This window comes from Scomber scombrus, chromosome 19 (assembly GCF_963691925.1).
Source record: "Scomber scombrus chromosome 19, fScoSco1.1, whole genome shotgun sequence".
Lineage (NCBI taxonomy): Eukaryota > Metazoa > Chordata > Actinopteri > Scombriformes > Scombridae > Scomber > Scomber scombrus.
In genome coordinates this window covers 1221145-1232350 of record NC_084988.1, presented here as the reverse complement: position 1 = coordinate 1232350, position 11206 = coordinate 1221145, and positions in this window count along the sequence as shown.

Sequence of the window (11206 nt, the reverse complement as noted above, 5' to 3'; positions counted from 1 at the left end):
AGGAAGGAAGTAAGACGGAAGGAATGGAGGGAGGGAGGAAGGAAGGAGGGAGAGAGGAAGAAGGAAGGAGGGAGGGTGGGAGGGAGAAAGGAAAAGAGGAAGGGAGGAAGGAAAGAAAAGAAGGACAGGGGAAGGGAGGAAGGTAGGGGGGAGGAAAGAAAGAGAGGAGGGAGGGAGGAAGGAAGAAAAGGAAGGAAGGAAGGAAGAAAGAGAGAGGAAGGAAAGAAAGAGAGAAGGAGAGAGGGAGGAAGGACAGACAGAAGGAAGGAAGGGAGGAAAGAAGGAACAGTCAAAACAGACAGGGTCAATTTGACCCGGGAGGACGACACAAAGGTTAAAACCATGTTTTTCTTGCACCACAAAGCTTAACCTGAATGCTAACATGTCATTTTATCATAGTTATATATGATATTTAACAACTCTGTTTACAGCTGATATCAACATGCAGCGTCTCAGCTGATAAGATCACACGTGGACGCTGTTAAATACAGATGTAAACAACCTCAGAGATGCATTATGGTCCCATCACTTAAACTACTTACTGAGGTGGTTCAGTAACATCTGACCACACATCTTTATATTAATGTTAATGTTTCCCCGGCTACGATGTAACAGGAAAATACTTCATGAATGCAGCGTAGAGGTTGTTTAACCTTCCTGTCGTCTCCCGGGTCAAATTGACTATTGACTGTTCCTTCTTTCCTCCCTTACTTCCTTCATTCCTTCCTTCATATTTTCCTTTCTCCCTCCTTCTCTCTTTCTTTCCTTCTTTCCTCGGTCCTACCTTCCTTCATTTCCTACCTCCATTCCTTCCTTCCTTCCTCCCCTCTTTCCCTCCTTCCTTCCTTCCTCCCCTCTTTCCTTCCTCCCTTCCTCCCATCTTTCCTTCCTTCCTTCCTTCCTTCCTTCCTTCCTTGCTCCCTCCTTCCTTCCTTCCTTCTTCCTTCCTCTCTCCTTTCCTTCCTTCCTTCCTTCCTCCCTCCCTCCTTTCCTTCCTTCTTTCTCCCTTCTTTCCTCCCTCCTTTCCTTTCTTCTTCCTCCCTTCCTTCCTTGACACGAGGACAACAGGAGGGTTAAACTGTTACTCTTTAAACATGTTTATTATCTCTAACAATAAACGTGTCTCTTGTCTGACTGACGTAATAACTGTGAGTGTGGCTTTCTGACCTTTTAGCAGAAGTGATGAAGGAAGCAAAGAAGTGATGAAGGAAACAAGTGATGAGCTGGAGACTCCTAATAGAGACAGATGTTGACAGTAAAGTGTCTAATCTCTCCACCTGTTAATTAACACGTTAATATCAGGTATAAACAGGATCATAGAGGTACACTCATCAGATCTCTGCTGTATCAGAGGTTCAGTAAAGGTGCTTTACGTGATTATATGTTAGTAGAAAAACTCCTGAACTCTGTGCATGAGCAGTGTTTCTGTATTAATGGGTGTGTGTGTCCTTAAAATAGAGCATAAAAAGGTGTGATGGTTCATTACTGAGCTGTTCGCTGCATTCATTATTGTAAATGTTTGATTTTACTCTTAATGTCACGACTTCAAGCTTTCAGCAGACTTTATTTCTGACTGTTTGTCTTGTTTATTGGTTGAATATAGACGTATTTCAGTGTTGTTATAATGTGGCTGCTAGCTGTTCATATGAGTGCATGCTAGTGTTTGAACATGAAGTGAAGAGTTTGGAAGTGAGGATGTAAACATGTAAAATGTGCTGCATGTTAGGGCTGAACAATTCATCCAAATTTGATGAAATATGGCCGACCGCAACATTCAAATCACAGGAGGAGCAATATTTGTTTATGGATGAATGTTTGTCAGGATACCTGCAGTGACTAAGCTCTAAACTTTAGCTGCTAATGGCTGTCATTGTTTAGATGTGTACTCTATATGAATGATTGGCTAGTCAGTATTTTCCAGTAGATTCACACATATAATGCTCCATGTTACATATTGCTCATCACTTTTAATGAAGCTTTGCACATAAAACTAAACAAATACATCCCTGAAGTCACATGAAACACCTGAGATCAACGGCATGAACTTAAATAACCTTTATCATGCACCTCCTACTGTTTGGGAGAGACATTACATTTAACCCAAATCTAATACATAGCTCCTACAATAATATGTTTAATGTAATAATGTGGTGCTGCGGTATTAGGGCCATACTAAAAGGAAAAATAAATAAATACAATTTTGGAAATTACAAGAATAAAGTCATAATGTTAGGAGAATAAAGCCTTTGCAGTCGACCGCTACCAGTCAGCTCCTCTTCCACAAAACAAGCAATTCCTTCCAAGTCCGTGTGGCTCTTTCTTTTAAACAGACTCAGTCGTTTGCACAATCGTTTCAAAGTCCTGATACTGATAATAATTTGATGCTGATGTGACAAAATATTATATATATATAAGTATTTCCTTATTTGTTAAACTGATACCAAAGTATAACTTCACAAGATGCTCAACATTCATCATTTTAACGCAAGAGGAAAAGTTCTCATAGAATTACAACTTTATTCTCCTAATATTATGACTTTATTCTTGTAATATTATGACTTTATTCTCCTAATATTATGACTTTATTCTCCTAATATTATGACTTTATTCTCCTAATATTACGACTTTATTCTTGTAATATTATGACTTTATTCTTGTAATATTATGACTTTATTCTCCTAATATTATGACTTTTTTTTCTTGTAATATTTTGACCAAAACAACAACAACAACAATTCTCTTAGTCTGGTCCTAATACTCCGTTGTACTGCAGAGACGTCATCACCTATACGTCATATTCTACGGACTTAACTATAGACGTCTTTGTTTGGTACAGACTCAAAAATCACACCATGATCATTTTAATGTTTTTTTAAAATGAGATTGAGTATAATGATAAAAACATGATGATTCCCTCTAATATAGAAAATCATATCACAGTTGAAATATCAGTCAAATTAATCAAAATTAGATGTTTTTTCCACAGTCGTTCATCTTTACTGCAGATCCAGAGTTTAATAGTATTCAGGACATTTAAACATTTGAAGGATTTCTGTGTGAAACTAAAGCAGATGTGTCTCAGTTTAGGCAAGGCAGCTATTATTATTTATTTATTATTTATATAGCACATTTCATACACAATGGCAACTCAAAGTGCTTTTAACAGTAAGAATTGGAAATAAAAAAACATAAAAACATGCGATTTGAGAAATAAAAATAAAACCCAATAATAGTAAAAACATGAAAACAAAGTACAGAAAAATAGAAAGAGAGAGAAATAAAATACTATAATAGAGCATTAAATATAAGGTTGCAGCATAAAATAATGATTTGCTTTAAAATCATTAAAAAGGACATAGAGTGCAAATGAAAGATTAAAATGTAAAGTGCTTTAAAATAAGAGCTCAATCATAATAAGTGTTTTTAACCTGGATTTAAACATGTTGGGGCTGATTTCAGTTCTGCTGGTAGTTTAATTGTTGCTGTTGTTAGTTTTTAAGATATGAAACCAGGCTTAAAAAAACTATAAACTATAAATTCTCTGCAGCTGTAAGTAGAGTAACTGTTTATAAAGTCAGAATATGTTTCCTAGAAATCTAATCTGTCTTTATTAGAGAGAGAGGAAGGAGGAGGGAGAGAGAGCATCCTTTACTGTGACCTTTCTACTGTCTCTCTCTCTTTGTTTTTTCTTTTCTTTTTTTCTCTGCAGTTAAACCTTTGATGAGCTCCGACAGATTAATCAGCTTCTTCTTAGAGAGAAAACCCCCAAAAAACTGTGAAAGTTGTGAAACATCAAAAAGCAGCAGATGGTTGAATTTATTGTGTGAAGCTCTGGATTTAGTACTGTGTGTGTGTTTGTGTGTGTGTGTGTGTGTGTGTGTGTGTGTGTGTGTGTGTGTGTGTGTGTGTGTGTGTGTGTGTGTGTGTGTGTGTGTGTGTGTGTGTGTGTGTGTGTGATGACGTCAGCTCTCTGTAAGGAAATACTGTACTGTAACATTACCCATTATTACTGATATGGGGGGGGGGGGGGGGGGCTTCCACACACACACACACACACACACACACACACACACACACACACACACACACTTAATGGCTGAGTTTGGTCTCGGTGGAGATCCAGACTGGAAAGTGAAGAGCTGTAATGTAATATAATGTAATATAATGTAATGTAGAGTTGAACCAGTGCACAGGAATGGTAATATAATATAACATGGGTCATTATTTAATGGTGTGTTTCATCTCTTATATTACAGACTTATGTGGTAATAAATTACAATTAAGTAATTAATTAATAAATCATGTTAACTACGTCTAGTCTCAAGTTAAAAGTGTAATTTTGTAGCTTTATTATCATTATATTGAGGGTCAGATATTAATATAAGCTTCCTGTTTTATAACCTGTAGAAGCTTCATTCTGTAACGTCGCTATTTAATTTAAATGGATAATATTAAATATCTTCTGCTGCTTTGTTTAATTTAAGTATCAGATTGAATTCAGAGCTGCAGATATAATATTAAAGGACTCAGATTGGGAGAAAAGCTTGATTAACCTTTGACCCCGTCTGTTTTGACTGTTCCTTCCTTCCTTGCTTCCTTCTTTCCTCTGTCCTTCTTTTCTGTCTCCCTCCCTCCCGCATTCCTTCTTTCATCCCTCCCTCCTACCTTCATTCCTTCCTTCTTTCCTCCGTCCTTCCTTCCTTCCTTTCCTTCCTCCCTTCTTCCTCCCTTCCTTCTTTCCTCTGTCCTTCTTTTCTTTCTCCCTCCCTCCCTCATTCCTTCTTTCATCCCTCCCTCCTACCTTCATTCCTTCCTTCTTTCCTCCGTCCTTCCGTCCTTCCTTCCCTTCCTCCCTTCCTTCTTTCCTTTCCTCCTTTCCTTCCATCTTCCTCCCTTCCTTCCTCCTTTCCTTCCTTCTTCCTCCCTTCCTTCCTCCTTTCCTCCCTTCTTCCTCCCTTCCTTCTTTCCTCTGTCCTTCTTTTCTGTCTCCCTCCCTCCCTCATTCCTTCTTTCATCCCTCCCTCCTACCTTTATTCCTTCATTCTTTCCTCCGTCCTTCCTTCCTCCGTCCTTCCTTCCTTTCCTCCCTCCCTTCCTTCTTTCCTTTCCTCCCTTCCTTCCTTCTTCCTCCTTTGTTCCATCTTCCTCCCTTCCTTCCTCCTTTCCTTCCTCCTTTCCTCCCTTCTTCCTCCCTTCCTTCCTTCTTCCTATTTTCCTTCCTCCTTTCCTTCCTTCTTCCTCCCTTCCTTCCTCATTTCCTTCCTTCTTCCTCCTTTCCTTCCTTCTTCCTCCCTCCCTTCCTTTCCTCCTTTCCTTCCTTCTTCCTCCTTTCCTTCCTTGACTCGAGGACAACAGGAGGGTTAAGACATCCCAGACACAACAATCAAACCTTTTAGACCTTAAAACCTAATATAAGTATGTAGTCTGTAGGTTAAATATCATGCATATACACAGTCGAGTATAATTAGATTTATCTCTGAGATGCAGAACTTGTATACTGAACAACTTTATTAATAGACCAACACGTTTCAGCTTGCAGCCTTCATCAGGATCATTATAAAACACATTATAAACAGTATTTAAATAGTGTAATTAAAAGGCAGAAAACTATTAAAAAAGGTAGAAATATTCAGAAAATAACCAATTTATGTGCATCCAGACATGTATCAGACATTTATCTACCTAGATGGGTTGGAGGTATGGTCATGTGACTTCAGGCCAATCGTGCTGCGCTCCATTTACCTGGAAAATTGGAAGTCGGAGCTGGGAATGACATCACATCTGAAATTTAACCCTCCTGTTGTCCTCGAGTCAAGGAAGGAAGGGAGGAAGAAGGAAGGAATGGAAGAAGAAGGAAAGGAGGGAGAGAGGAAGGAAGGAAGGAAAGCAGGGAGGGAGGAAGGAAGGGTGGAAAGGAAGGAAGGAAGGGATGACAGAGGAAATAAGGAAGGAAGGAAGGAAGGTATAGGAGGAGGGAGGGAAGAAAGGAGGAAGGATGGACGGAGGGAGAAAGGAAAAGAGGAAGGAAGGAAAGAAGGACAGAGGAAAGAAAGAAGGAAGGGAGGAAGGCAGGGGGGAGGAAAGAAGAAAGGGGGATGGAAGAAGGAAGGTATGAAGGTAGGGGGGAGGAAAGAAAGAGATAAGGAGGGAAGGAGGAAGGACGGAAGGAAGGAATGACAGAGGAAATAAGGAAGGAAGGAAGGAATGACAGAGGAAATAAGGAAGGAAGGAAGGAAGGTATAGGAGGAGGGAGGGAGGAAAGGAGGAAGGATGGACGGAGGGAGAAAGGAAAAGAGGAAGGAAGGAAAGAAGGACAGAGGAAAGAAAGAAGGAAGGGAGGAAGGCAGGGGGGAGGAAAGAAGAAAGGGGGATGGAAGAAGGAAGGTATGAAGGTAGGGGGGAGGAAAGAAAGAGATAAGGAGGAAGGACAGACGGAAGGAAGGAAGGGAGGAAAGAAGGAAGGTTAAGCGAGTTTAGAAGCGAGTAAACCAGTTCTAGCCAGGTTAGCCATTGGTAGCAATACCAGTTAATAAAAACACATTTTGCTGTATTTAACACATACAATCACCATAGCAACATGTCCACAGATGGACGTTGGACAGTGCTGTGTGTACGACTGATTTAATGAGACACTAATAAAACAAACAACAACAAACTAATAAACTGGATATTAGTACAACTTTCACATTGTTGATGCTCAGGGCAGCTATCTTGGGTTTTGAGGATTTTTGATCAGGAACTCGGCAATTCTGACTTCCGAGTACAATTCGAATGCACCATTATCCCACACCATATTTTATCCATAAACCAGAAAGGTGCAATTAAAGTCGTGATACTTGAGTTAGTACAGGAGTGGTGGATTAAAACGTGTATCCAGCATGAGGCAGATCAGACAAGCCAAAATATTCCCTAACTTCCTAAAAGAAGAAGAAGAAGAAGGAGGAGAAGGAGAGTGTAAAAGCAGCCAAACATGGCGGCACTCTGCTGTGATGTAACCGATGAGCTCATGACATCATCACTGATCACTGCTCATGGGCTTAATTTAAAGGAGGCATATCATGCTGTTTGTGATTTTCTGTTATTATCTCTGCCGGTCGTAAGCCTGGAAGGAGATTGTGTGTGTGTGTGTGTGTGTGTGTGTGTGTGTGTGTGTGTGTGTGTGTGTGTGTGTGTGTGTGTGTGTGTGTGTGTGTGTGTGTGTGTGTGTGTGTGTGTGTGTGTGTGTGTGTGTGTGTGTGTGTGTGTGTGTGTGTGTGTGTGTGCGTGTAATCTCATCAGGTGCTTACTGTGCACATTTCTGACTCTCTGCTCATGATTGTTGTGATAAATAATATTTTGAAAACTTATTTTTTAACGTGATTCTTTTTATGAGCCTATTATAAAGCTTAGACTTTAGAATACGTATAAAACTTTGTCTTTTCATCAGTCTAAACCATTTTACGATATGTGACACAACATAGGCCTTAAAGAGACAGGAGCTTAAAACAGCCTGTTAATAGACAGAGGCTGAACTGAGCGGCTGCATAAAGGACCAGTAGAAGATAAATAAGGAGTTTTTAACTGGAAATCATGTAAAGATATTCCAGTAGAGACACAGATTATTGATATAGAGCTGGAGATGTGCAGAATATATCCTCTTTAAAAGGTTTACATTTTCAGGGAGTTAGATGAGAAGAATGATGCCTCTATCTTATCTGTTATGGTTATCTTAGTTTAGCATAACGATGACAAAATCTGCATACCATCGACACCAAAGCTTGCAAATTAATTAACAAATATTATATCTGGTTTGTTTGATCCCAGAGAAAAAAGTATATTTCCCCAAGGTGTTTCATTATTCTTCTAAACACACAGAAACCTACCAACACTTCTGCATGTGAACAGGTAGTAAAAAGCAAATAAATTTAGTTTTAAAATACATGACATTTAATCTATTGTAGATGTTAAAATCTATTTAAAGCCAGGACTCACTATAGAAAGAAAAGTAGATTAATATTAAAACTGAAAACCAGAAAAATACTGAAAAGTTTCATTTAATTGTGACAATGAAACAATTTATATTTTTTTACTGCAGCTATAATCAGATTAGTCAGATTATCAGAATTTGAGAAGAAGTCAAAACAAATAATAAACTAATAATAATATTAATAATAATAATAAACACTTTAACATAACAGTGTTTTTAGCTGCTTTTTCACTTTTTCAGGTACATTTTTATACATTTTACTTCAGTCCTGGGATTTAAGCTGCAACATGTGACCATATTTTATTTTATTTTATGTTATTTTTTATTTTATTTTATTCCTCGTGTCAGAAAACGTTACAGAGAGAAAGAGAGAGAGAGAGACAGAAGGAAAGATTAACGACCACGATCCTCCAGCACGTCTTCCTCCCCTATGATACATTATTCATACTGGGGCTGGGCTGGAAGACCCCTGGGACACACACACACACACACACACACACACACACACACACACACACACACACACACACACACACACACACACACACACACACACACACACACACACACACACACACACACACACCCTGTCTCTCCTCTGTGTGACTGCAGTTACTATTTTTTCTTCTATATTGAGACGTTTATGACGTTTATTAAAGCTCGCAGCGTCGCAGTGAGTCGCTCTCTCCTCTCCTTTCTCCTTCTCCTCTCCTCTCCTCTCCTTTCTCCTTCTCCACACAACCTTCAGCTCGTCGTCGTCGTTAATGATTTATAACTCTCGGTGTCGGCAGAGTTCAGCCTGAGTCGTCTGTCTGAGAGGATTGGTGCGTTGTGGGTGTGGCCAATCAATGGGGAGCTTGGCTGTAGCTGTGTTGAAGGTGAAGAAGGCAGCATCAGCCAGAGGGGAAGGGGGGGGTCGGATACGCTGGCACAGATACAGCCATCTTGGATTTTTAGGTTATAGTTTGGGAGCAAAAGTTAAACCTTACAACACAGAGAGAGTTTAAATAGATGGAGAAAAGAGATAGACAGTTTTAAGAGGTGGATAGATGATGAAATAATATATTATTGAGGTTATTCCTGCGTTTTTCTCCTCATGTTTAACTCTGAGAAAATATGATTCTGTCTGTTAGATTTTCCTCCACAGATAAATTACTTTTGTGAAATGTCACTCAACAGAAATATAGCTATTTAATAAAGTCACCATATGTGTAGACAGTGTGTAGGAGTATTTTAATCTATGCATCTCACTTTGTTCACTTTCCGTGCAAAGCGTTCTGCAGTTTGAATAATAAACTCTATGCAGATTAAACCTGATTTTAACCAGTAATTAGTCAATTTGGACTCATTGTAGAATCACATCACATATCTGTCTGATCGGTTGTTGTTTGAGCGCAATTAACTGTCTGATTGATCAATGATCTGACTGATGGATGATCGGTTGGGTCTCTGCAAAGTCAGAAGATTTTGTTCGACTGTCTGCAGTTTGAGTGTCTCTGATTTCCCGTGAGTTTGTTTCAGTGTTATTGGAGTGTGTTGTGAGTCTGTTACATGTTGTGGCCATAGACTGTATATAAGAAATGGACGTAACATGCGTGACGTCACCCATTGGTTTGTGGACTGCTGCTCGGAGGCCAATAGTATCGGATCTGAGCAGCGCCATCTTGAACATTTCTGGTGCATGCTGGGTAAAATAAAAACATGGATTCTACTTATATGGGCATCAGGAGGAGCATGAGGCGCCCTCCTGAACCTGTGAACCAATCAACCTGTCAATCACGACGTAGCCACGCCCTAATGCATACCCTGCTTTATCGTCACATATAAAATCAGGGAGGCCAAAATGTCCCAAATGAACATCATACTGCATTGAAGAAGGTTTTAAACTAGCGATTGAGACCATAAACACATTTTGAAAACGTTTACTGAGGTTAGAAATCAAGTGAGAAGTTGGTGAATTCTCCATTGACTTGTATAGAGACGGAAGTCCTTTTGACACCAAAACGGTCGCCCCCTGGTGGCCTTTTGATAGAATGCAGTTTTAAGTTACTTCCACGTTGGCCTCATTTCAGAGGACCGGAGCTCCCCGCCTGGTTGTGGCTCAAACTGAACTGACAGATCATCTGTTTGCATCAGTCATCTGCAGATCTGTGTTTTTATAAATTCTTCCTGCTTCCCGTTCATAGTAGTAACGCTTCCCTTCTCTGTTTTCATTGCTATCGTTGAGGTTGTCTCTATTAAAACTATCTCAGTATAAAACCGACCAGTGTCAGTGCTCTCGGTCAGTTTGAGGTTTAAAGCAGCATATTGTGGACGCTCAGTTGATCTGTACAGTCTGGCAGTGCAGAAAAGAAGATTAAAGTTTAGACATACAGCCAACGTACACGATGCCAGCTATGGCTCAGGAGGGAGAGCCGGTTCGATTTCTGGCTCCTCCTGTCTGCATGTCGATGTGTCGTTGGGCAAAGATACTTAACCTTTAATTCCTCCCGATGGCTGCACAGACAGTGTATGAATGTGTGAATGTGACTTGTAGTGTAAAAGCACTTTGAGTGGCTGGAAGACTAGAAAAGTGCCATCTGGTATTTTTTATTCAGGTTTTTTTATTCATTAACTTCATCATTAAATCATTTTGTCATTAACAAATCTATCTGCTTTTCCTTTTGAATGTATAATTATATAACTTTCTCTGATGTCCTTTGTTAAAGCACGTTATAACTGTTAAGAAAGGTGCTATACAAATGATTAGGGCCTGATCGATACTGATATTAGGGAGCAAAAACAATTCCCATATTGATATATTGGCCGATAATATACTATATTATGTATAGATTTGCAGCAATTCCTTAAATGTGGTCATGAAACACTTGTGAGAAAGATATGTATTAGATATTGATATGTAACAGTCTAATAATAGACCAAAAAATGTAAGAAATATCAAGACATAGCAGGCAACATATTCATTGATACCTTCAAATTATAATTATTATTATTAAAGTTATCACAGCAACATTATATGAGTGTAGTGTAATATTATCAAAGTGTTTCTAAGCATTAATAGTCATGGTATATATTTAATTTGCACAATATTATATGAACTAAAATACTTTTTGAGACATTTTTTAGTATTGCATTTCCTGTATTATACATTATTAAGTAGAAATATCAGTAAAATCAGCAGCTGAAGAAGGGCAGGGCTCCCAAAAGTAATAATAAACAACATTAAAACTTCATATTTAG